Source organism: Bos indicus, chromosome 29 (assembly GCF_029378745.1).
Source record: "Bos indicus isolate NIAB-ARS_2022 breed Sahiwal x Tharparkar chromosome 29, NIAB-ARS_B.indTharparkar_mat_pri_1.0, whole genome shotgun sequence".
Taxonomy (NCBI): domain Eukaryota; kingdom Metazoa; phylum Chordata; class Mammalia; order Artiodactyla; family Bovidae; genus Bos; species Bos indicus.
The window spans coordinates 38,979,074-38,989,912 of record NC_091788.1 but is presented as its reverse complement, the minus strand read 5'-3'; positions in this window follow the sequence as shown (position 1 = coordinate 38,989,912).

Here is a 10,839-nt window from a genome sequence, read left to right as displayed (position 1 = left end):
CCTGAAGAGAGGTATAAGATGAGCAACTGTCCGTAGCTATCTTCAGCCAAGGAAGTTCTCAGTACAGATAAATGTCAGTTAAAAAACAGGGAACATCCTGAACTGGTCTCCTAAGGGAGCAACTACTAAGAAGTGTAAAGAGATTTGCTGGAGTCTTAAGATGTGAAAGCAACAAATAAAAAAGATACCCCAAGTTCATGGGCACACAGTGGGGCAGGGGCTATAACAGAATCAGGAAGGTGGAATCCAGGAGTGACCTGAGAACAAGAGGCATAATTGATAGGATTCTGTGTGATACCCTCAGGCAAAAGCTGACCCATTAGTTCTTTGGCACATTTTTTGAATGTGTTGTTTATTTTTTTTAGAATTGAGCTGCAGGAGTTGCTTGTATATTTTTGAGATTAATTATTTGTCAGTTGCTTCATTTGTTAACATTTCCTCCCATTCTGAATGCAGTCTTTTCACCTTGCTTATAGTTTCCTTTGTTGTGCGGAAGCTGTCAATTTTGATTAGGTCCCATTTGTTTTCTTTTTGCTTTTATTTCCAATATTCTGGGAAGTGGGTCATAGAGGATCCTGCTGTGATTTGTGTCGGAGAGTTTTTAGCTATGTTCTACTCTAGGAGTTTTATAGTTTTCTGGTTGTACGTTTAGATCTTTAATCCATTTTGAGTTTATTTTTGTGTATGGTGTTAGAAAGTATTCTAGTTCCATTCTTTTACAAGTCATTGGCCAGTTTTCCCAGCACCACTTGTTAAAGAGATTGTCGTTTTTCCATTGTATATTCTTGCCTCCTTTGTCAAAGATAAGTTGTCCATAGGTGCGTGGATTTATCTCTAGGCTTTCTATTTTGTTCTGTTGATCTATATTTCTGTCTTTGTGCCAGTACCATACTGTCTTGATGACTGTGTCTTTGTAGTAGAGCCTGAAGTCAGGCAGGTTGATTCCTCCAGTTCCATTCTTCTTTCTCAAGATTGCTTTGGATATTCGAGGTTTTTTGTATTTCCATACAAATTGTGAAATTATTTGTTCTAGCTCTGTGAAAAATACCACTGGTAGCTTGGTAGGGTTTCCATTGGATCTATAGATTGCTTTGGGTAGTATAGTCACTTTCACCACATTGATTTTTCTGATCCATGAACAAGGTATATTTCACTATCTATTAGTGTCCTCTTTGATTTCTTTCACCAGTGTTTTATAGTTTTCTATATATAGGTCTTTAGTTTCTTTCAGTAGATATAGTCTTAAGTATTTTAATCTTTCATTGCAATGGTGAATGGAATTGTTTCATTAATTTCTCTATTTTCTCAGTATTAGTGTATAGGAATTCAAGGGATTTCTGTGTGTTGATTTTGTATCCTGCAACTTTACCATATTCATTGTTGAGTTTTAGTAATTTTCTGGTGGTGACTTTAAGGTTTTCTATGTAGAGGATCATGTCCTCTACAAACAGTGAGAGTTTTACTTTTTCTTTTCCAATTTGGATTCCGTTTATTTCTTTTTCTGCTCTGATTTCTGTGGTCAATACTGCCCAAACTATGTTTAATAATTGTGGTGAGAATGAGCACCCTTGTCTTGTTCATGACTTTAGGGGAAATGCTTTCAATTTTTCACCATTGAGGGTAATGTTTGCAGTGGGTTTGTCATATATAGCTTTTTTATGTTGAGGTATGTTCCTTCTAGTCCTGCTTTCTGGAGAGTTTTTATCATAAACGGATTTTGAATTTTGTCAAAGACTTTCTCTGCAACTATTGAGATAATCATATGGCTTTTATTTTTCAATTTGTTAATATGGTGCATTACATTGATTGATTTTTGGATGTTGAAGAATCCTTGCATCCCTGGGATAAAGCCCACTTGGTCATGATGTATGATCTTTTCAATATGTTGTTGGATTCTGATTGCTAGAATTTTGTTAAGGATTTTTGCATCTGTTTTTATCAGTGATATTGGCCTGTAGTTTTCTTTTTTAAGGCATCTTTGTCAGGGGTTGGTAGTAAGATAATGGTGGCCTCATAGAATGAGTTTGTAAGTTTACAATTGTCTGAAATTTTCTGGAAGAGCTTGAGTAGGATAGGTGTTAGCGCTTCTCTAAATTTTTGGTAGAATTCAGCTATGAAGCCATCTGGTCCTGAGCTTTTGTTTGCTGGAAAATTTCTGATTACAGTTTCAATTTCCATGCTTGTGATGGGTCCGTTAAGATTTTCTATTTCTTTCTGGTTCAGTTTTGGAAAGTTGTACTTTTCTAAGAATTTGTCCATTTCTTCCAAGTAGTCCATTTTATTGGCATATAATTGCTGATAGTAGTCTCTTATGATCCTTTGTATTTCTGTGTTGTTGTTGTGATCTCTCCATTTTCATTTCTAATTTTATTGATTTGATTTTTCTCCCTTTGTTTCTCTATGAGTCTGGCTAATTGTTTGTCAATTTTATTTATCCTGTCAAAAAATCAGCTTTTGCCTTTGTTGATTTTTGCTATGGTCTTTTTTGTTTCTTTTGCATTTATTTCTGCCCAAATTTTGAAGATTTCTTCCCTTATATTAACACTGGGGCTCTTCATTTCTTCCTTTTCTAGTTGCTTTAGGTGTAGAACTAGGATATTTATTTGACTTTTTTCTTGTTTATTGAGGTATGCCTGTATTGCTCTGAACCTTCTCCTTAGCACTGCTTTTACAGTGTCCCACAGGGTTTGGGTTGTTTTGTTTTCATTTTCATTCGTTTCTATGCATATTTTGATTTTGTTTTTGATTTCTTCTGTGACTTGTTGGTTATTCATCACTGTGTTGTTTAGCTTCCATATGTTGGAATTTTTATTAGTTTTCCTCCTGTAATTGAGATCTAATCTTACTGAATTGTGGTCAGAAAAGAAGCTTGGAATTATTTCATATTTTTTGAATTTACCAAGGCTAGATTTATGGCCCAGGATTTGATCTTTCTTGGAGAAGGTTCTGTGTGCACTTGAGAAAAAGGTGAAGTTCATTGTTTTGGGGTGAAATGTCCTATAGATATCAATTAGGTCTAACAGGTCTATTGTATCATTTAAAGTTTGTGTTTCCTTGTTAATTTTCAGTTTAGTTGATCTAGCCATAGGTGTGAGTGGGGTATTAAAGTCTCCCACTATTATTGTGTGTCAGAGTCCAGCTCCAGCAGCCAGGGAATCATCCTGAAGGGGTGAGTGGTGTCAGCAGAGGACGATGTAGCCTCTGACTCAAAGCACGGAACTACATGTTTATTTCAAGCTTCAGGTTTTCTTTTATACTTTCACCAAAGCATCAGGTCAGAGGTTTGACATTTTTAGTTTCCCCCACCCAGATTTATTGTCTCCACAGATCATTGTTGTCTTACAAACAGAGTTCCTGCTTTAGCGATTCTTTCAGAATCCACTTTACTATCTATTATCTACTTTCTCTTAAGTGTCCTATACTTAACTTGTGATTACGTTGTAACTCATGCCACATTCTTCAGTTTATTTCTTGTCTTTCTAAATCCTGTTTTCCCCTAGCATCTTAAGATCATTATCTCCTAAAAAGGCTTCTAGCTATTCTTAATTATTCCTAAGCCCTAAACTCAGCAAACTTCTTTAGCTATAAATATTTTCCTCACAAACAGGTCTCAGAAAACAATCCTTCCCATGGCCTCAAGCTGCGGCCTATGGGCTCATCCTGGAACATTCTTTGTAAAGATCCTTGAACAAATGGCAATGGTAACTTTATAGATTACTTTCTAGGCACAACTGCAGAAGGCTTTGTGCTTTCTCATGTTTCTCTCAAGAACAATAAGCACGTTAACATTCTTTTCAGTCAACTTAACAGGAGAAAGGAAAGAACAAGTCAGAATCACAAGACCTAACTCCTTCATCCCGGTTCCATGCCTGAGGAATGAAGAGAGGGTGTTGAGCCCGTGCCTCCATTTTGTCAGTCATGCCTAACGTGGCTCCCGACAATTGTGTTATTGTTAATTTCTCCTTTCATACTTGTTAGCATTTGTCTTACATATTGCAGTGCTCCTAGGTTGGGTGCCTTTATATTTATAACTGTTATATCTTCTTCTTGGATGGATATTTTGATCATTATATAGTGTCCTTCTTTGTCTCTTTTCACAGCCTTTGTTTTAAAGTCTATTTTATCTGATATGAGTATTGCTACTCCTGCTTTCTTTTGGTCTCTATTTGCATGGAATATCTTTTTCCAGCCCTTCACTTTCAGTCTGTATGTGTCCCTTGTTTCAAAATAGTTCTCTTGTAGACAACATATATAGGGGTCTTGTTTCTGTTTCCATTCAGCCAGTCTTTGCCTTTTGTTTGGGGCATTCAACCCATTTATATTTAAAGGTAGTTGTTGATAAGTATGATCCCATTGTTATTTACTTTATTGTTTTGGATTTGAGTTTCTACACCCTTTATGTGTTCCTGTCTAGACAAGATCCTTTAGCATTTATTTGAGAGCTGGTTTGGTGGTGCAGAATCCTCTCAGCTTTTGCTCATCTGTAAAGCTTTTGATTTCTCCTTCATATTTGAATGAGATCCTTGCTGGGTACAGTAATCTGGGCTGTAGGGTTTTTTCTTTCATCACTTTAAGTATGCCCTGCCATTCCCTCCTGGAGTAAAGAGTTTCTATTGAAAGATAAACTGTTATCCTTATGGGAATCCACTTGTATGCTATTTGTTGTTTTTCCCTTGCTGCTTTCAATATTTGTTCTTTGTGTTTGATCTTTGTTAATTTGATTAACATGTGTCTTGGGGTGTTTGCCCTTGGGTTTATCCTATTTGGGACTCTCTGGATTTCTTGAAGTACGTGCTTATTTCCTTCCCAAATTTAGGGAAGTTTTCAACTGTTATCTCAAGTATTTTCTCAAGGTCTTTCTTTTTGTCTTCTTCTTCTGGGACTCCTATGATTCTTATATTGGGGCGTTTAACATTGTCCCCGAGGTCTCTGAGATTGTCCTCATTTCTTTTAATTTGTTTTTATTTTTCCTCTCTGTTTCATTGATTTCTACCATTCTATCTCTTACCTCCCTTATCCTATCTTCTGCCTACATTATTCTACTGTTGGTTTCCTCCAGAGTGTTTGTGATCTCATTTATTGCATTATTCATTATATATTGGCTCTTTTTTTAATTTCTTCTATGTCGTTGTTAAACCTTTCTTGCAACTTCTCAATCCTTGTCTCCAGGCTATTTATCTGTATTTCCTTATTGTTTTCAAGATTTTGGATCATTTTCACTATCATTATTTGGAATTCTTTATCAGGTAGATTCCCTATCTCTTCCTCTTTTGTTTGTTTTGGTGGACATTTATTCTGTTCCTTTACCTGCTGGGTATTTCTCTGCCTCTTCTTCTTGTTTATATTGCTATGTTTGTGGTCACCTTTCTGTATTCTTGCATTTTGTGGAGTTCTCTTTATTGTGGAGTGTTCTCACTGTGGGTGGGTTTGGACGGGTGGCTTGTCAAGGTTTCCTGGTTGGGCAAGCTTGTGTTGGTGTTCTTGTGGGTGGATCTGGATTTCTTCCCTCTGTAGTGCAATGAAGTGTCCAGTAATGAGTTATGAGATGTCAACGGGCTTGGAGTGACTTTGGGCAGCCTGTATGTTGAAGCTCAGGGCTACGTTCCTGTGTTTCTGGAGAATTTGCATGGTATGTCTTTCTCTGGAACTGTTGGCCCTTGGGTGGTGCTTGGTTTCAATGTAGGTATGGAGGAGTTTGATGAGTTCCTATTGATTAGTGTTCCCTAGAGTCAGAAGTTCTCTGGTGTTGTCAGGATTTGGAGTTAAGCCTCCCGCCTCTGCATTTCAGTCTTATTCTTAAAATAGCCTCAAGACTTCTCCATCTATACAGCACCAATGATAAAACATCTAGGTTAAAGATTAAAAGTTTCTCCACAGTGAGGGACATCCAGAGAGGTTCACAGAGTTACATGAAGAAGAGAAGAGGAAGGAAGGGAGGTAGAGGTGACCAGGAGTAGAAGAGGGGGAATCAAAAGAGGAGAGAGCAAGCTAGACGGTAATCACTTCCCTATGTGTTCTCTACAGTCTGGATCCCTCAGAGATGTTCACATATTTTAACAGAGAAGAGAAGAGAGAGGATGGAGGTAGAGTTACCAGGAGGAGAAGAGGGGGAATCAAAAGAGGAGAGAGCAAGCTGGCCAGTAATCCCTTCACTATCTGCTCTCCACAGTCTGGATCCCTCAGAGATGTTCACAGAGTTACACAGAGAAGAGAATAGGGAGGAAAGAGACAGAGGTGGCCAGGGGAGATAAAGAGGGAAATCAAGAGGAGAGAGACAGATCCAGCCAGTAATCAGTTCCCTAAGTGTTCTCAGCAGTCTGGAACACACGAACAGATTCACAGAGTTGGGTAGAGAAGAGAAGGGTTAAGGAGGAGATAGAGGCGACCTGGTGGAGAAAAAGGAGATCCAAAGGGGAAGAGAGCAATCAGGCCAGTGATCTCACACCCAAGTAAAAATGGTTACTGAATATTGGGTTTAAAGGTACAAAATTGAAAACAAATACCAAAAAGCAAAGGTTAAAAATCTAGAGTGGAAGTTGGATTCTCAAAAATACAATATTAAAGGAAAAAAACTCACAAAAATTATAATATATATATATATATATATATATATATATATATATATATATGAATTTTGCTTTAAGAAATAGGGTCTTTTTTTTTTCTCAAAGTAATAGTAAGTTATAAAAATGAAATTTAAAGGAGTAGTAGAGGATTTAAAAATTAAAAAATTAAATTTAAAAACGAAAATAGTAAAAATATATCTAGGACTTTCTCTGGTGTTGTTGTGGGCAGTGTGGGGTCAGTTCACTTTCAGATAGTTCCTTGATCCAGCTTATACTTCTCAAGATCTATAGGCCCCTTCCTATGTAGTCGGTGCTAACTGCAGGATTTTAATCTATTGCATCTGTCACTTCCAGGGTGGTTCCCTCTGTTTTAGCTTCTTCTGTTTGCTGGTCTCTTCAGTGTCTAATTTTTGCCCTGACCAAAGCAGGTGGTGGTGGACAATTTTTTAGGCTCACTTGTTCATTCGTTCTGTGGGGAGGGAGGAACACTGCAAACAAATATCACTGGCGTGTGTGAGGAGTTCTCCCAGTGTCTCAGGCACACTGTGTTTGCCCCTGCTCATGGCGTGTGTGCTTTCCCAGTCTATACTGTTTAGGCTCTTGGTTGCTCTGCCGAGAACTGCCTGAGGTGGGCCCTGGGTTGCATGCACTTCCCAGGTCTAAGCCGCTCAGGTTCAGGTAGTCAGGTACTCCTCAAAGGCGCAGACTCAGTTGGGCCTGCGTTTTTGTGCCCTTCCCATGTCCGAGCTGCTTAGTTGACCAGGTGTTTGGCGAGCACGGTCGCTCGTACTTATTGCCTCTCCCTTCCCTGCTGCTCAGTTTTCTGGGTGTACAACCGGCACACCTTCTCAGGAGGATATTGACCATCCAGAATCCCAAGAAGACTTGGTTAGCAATGAAGCCTGCTTGCAGTTATGTAGATTATGCCTCTCTGGGGCCATGATTGACCCCTTCTGGCTCTGGCTGCACTCGCTCCCCTGTTCCTGGCAGGGGATGGACCAGTCCGCAGCCAGCTACCTATGCTCAGTCCTTTGTTCTGTGAGCAGGCCGGGCAGTGTCTTAGTTTAGGGCTTTTCACTGGGATAGCAATCCCAGGGTCTGGTTTGCTACCTCCAGTTAGTTCCCTCAGATTGCCCTGGGGCATTCAGGCTTGGTCCTTGCTCTAGCAATGCAGCCCGCACCTCCCTGCCCAGTCCATGCTTGCTAGTGGTGGATGCGGGTGTCTGCACTGCTTCTCTGCTTGGAGTTACTGTTGGGCATGTAATCTGTGGGTTTAAATTATTTATTTATTTTTCCTCCCAAATATGTTACCCTCTGAGGTTCCAAGGCTCACTACAGACTCATCAGTGAGAGTGTTTCCTGGTGCTTGGAAGCGTCTCTGTTTTTTAAGACTCGCTTCTCAGGATGGATCTCCATCCCTGACCATTTTGTCTCTTTTTATCTGTTTCATTTTTTCCTACCTCCTTTAGAAGACAATGGGCTGATTTTCTGGGTGTCTTATATAATCTGTGTGCATTCAGAAGTAGTTTTGTGGAATTTACTCCGCATTCAAATGTTCTTTTGATAATTTGTTGGGAAGAAAGTGTTCTCCCTGTCCTATTCTTCTGCCATCTTAGGACTGTCCCCGAAATTACTCATAATTCCCATGAGATCAATAGGGCCCTGAAGACAATATTGCCTTGCTAGTGGGCAATAGTAAACCTGGTCTAAAAGCTGGTTTAATCTCAGCTTAAAAAACTTTACAGCAAGCATTCAAAAAATTCAATTGTTTCCAAAACATTAACAGTGTTTGCCAACACTGAAAGAAATAATTTATAAAAATTAAAAAACATGCAGCATCCAAAAGTGACCACATCCACAATCCAATTTAAAATTTCCATATAAATTGTAAAAGTATTTGTCCTAGTTTCATCTCAATATTGTAAGGTAATTATCCTCTGATTAAGATAAATAAATAAATTTAAAAAGAAAAAAATCCAGATGCATAAAGAAGCAAGAAAATATCCATAACGAGGGCAAAATCAATTTGTAAAAACACAAGTAAAATATATATGACATAATTAGCAGGGAAGGACATTAAAATGCCTACTACATCAATAATCCTTATATTCATGAAGCTGAAGAATACTAAGTAGTTAAATAGAGACATGTAAAATAGAAATGCAGAGACTGTGGGGAAAAATTAATTTTGCATCAGAGACCTTTGAAATAACTTTAAGAGTGCTAAAATATATGTAAATGGAATCACACAGGAAGTGAAAGACAGGAGAATAGATCAAAGGACTTCATAATTACTGGTTGAAAAATTTCCAGCTATGATGAAAGTTTTAAAGCTGTTAACACAGAAGCTCATTTAACTCAAGGACAAGAAATACGACAACTCGACAAAGGCACATCATAATTCATGGATTAAGACAATCAACCAAAGAAATGTAACCAGAAGGAAAAACAGACACAGTAGAACAAAAAATGGGAATGACAGCAGATTAGGCAAATGAAAGAAATAATGTTAATCAGGGTACACTGGCACCCCATATTAATTTCTGAGAGAAATATAATTGACTCAGAATTCTATACCCAAGAAAAATACATATCAAAAACAAGATAGAATACTTTCTCAGACAGACAACAACTACAAGATTGCATCCCCACTAACAGACCAATGTTATAAATGTTTTTTAAAAGGTCTCAAGTCAGAAGGAATTTAAAACAAGTGAAAATCTGTATCTACAGGGGGAATGAATAGTACCCAAAATGATAAACATGTAATATGTATTAAAAGGTAAATATAGGGACTTCCTTGGTGGTCCAGTGGTTTAAGATCTGCTTTGTAATGCAAAGCATTTGCAAATGGCAAAGGTTTGTTCCTTTGCCAAAGAACTAAGATGCCACATGCCACTGAGCAACTATGCCTGCATGTCTCAAATAGAGTTTACATGCTAGAAGTACTGAGCTTTCCCTCCTCAAATACAGAGTCCCTACCACAAGAAAGATCCTGCATGCCACACTAAGACCCAGTACAGACAGAGAAATGATAAATGAATAAATAATTTAATAATTATCATAATTAATAATGATAGACTGGAAAGTTAAAGATGCATCCCATAGATCTTAAAACTACTTAAAAACAGTTACAGTGAATAAAGTGACAAAGGATATAAAAGGGAATCATAAAACCTACTCAGTCACAAAGAAGTCAGGGATAAAAAAAGACATAGAAAGAAAGAACATGGGACAAACTGAAGATAAAGAGCAAGATGATAGAATTAAACCCATCTAGAGTTATCCCCTCAGATGTGAACCCACACTGAAGATATACCCCAGGACCAAGATGACAGCAGATCCCCATACACTGCACTGTGAAGCCGAAACAGAGCCTGCCAGGCTCCAGCCCCTTGTGCCTGGGCACAGAACAGCACCAAAAGTTTATAAGGAACAGTAATTTAGAAGACTTCAATCATACAAAGTGCATCCTCTGTTTATAACAAAATGGCATTATAAATCAATGTTCACTGGACAGAAGAAGAAGAAGGCTCTAGTATAGTGTTGATCTTCCCACTTTTACAACTCTAATTCTGCCCAGGAAGGAGCAGATAAATTATCTGCCCAGGAAGGAGCAGATAAATTATAAGACTTACATCTCTTCAATACTAGACATACTTGACATGCGTAGACAATAGTAGACATACATGTTTGATTTTCATGGTTCAGTCTCCTCTCTTGCTCATCCTGGGCAACAAGGACTGCGCCTCTAAACCACAGTTCAATCACTACACACAAAGTCGGATGATATTTGCCGAGTCTTTCACATAAACCAGTGAAAACGTGTTTCCTCCTATTCCACACTCCTGGCTCTTTTCAACCAACCATGACTCTTGTCCTACCTCCTGGGAGCCTGGTCCTCTATCACTTGCAACCATGTTCCCATACACCAGGCCTCAATTACACCCAAAGGAATTCCTATTCAGAGTGGCCATAATACACGCAAAAAGGGAAAGAACAGGAAGCTCCTTACTCTACTCTCTTGTTTCTTCACTACATACATTCACTGAAAACCTGTGTACCAAGTTTGTTACATACAAAAGTTCAAGTTGAAAACTTTCAAATATGTAAAAGTGCATTTGCATGTGCAATCACATCAGTTAATTCACAGATCTGACACACATTGTCGTGGGCACATCCAAGACAAGTTGGTGTGCATTTGTGTACTTTACTGTACAGAACTATACAGAGTACAATAGTGCAGGACTTTTATTTCAAGCCTATGCTGTCT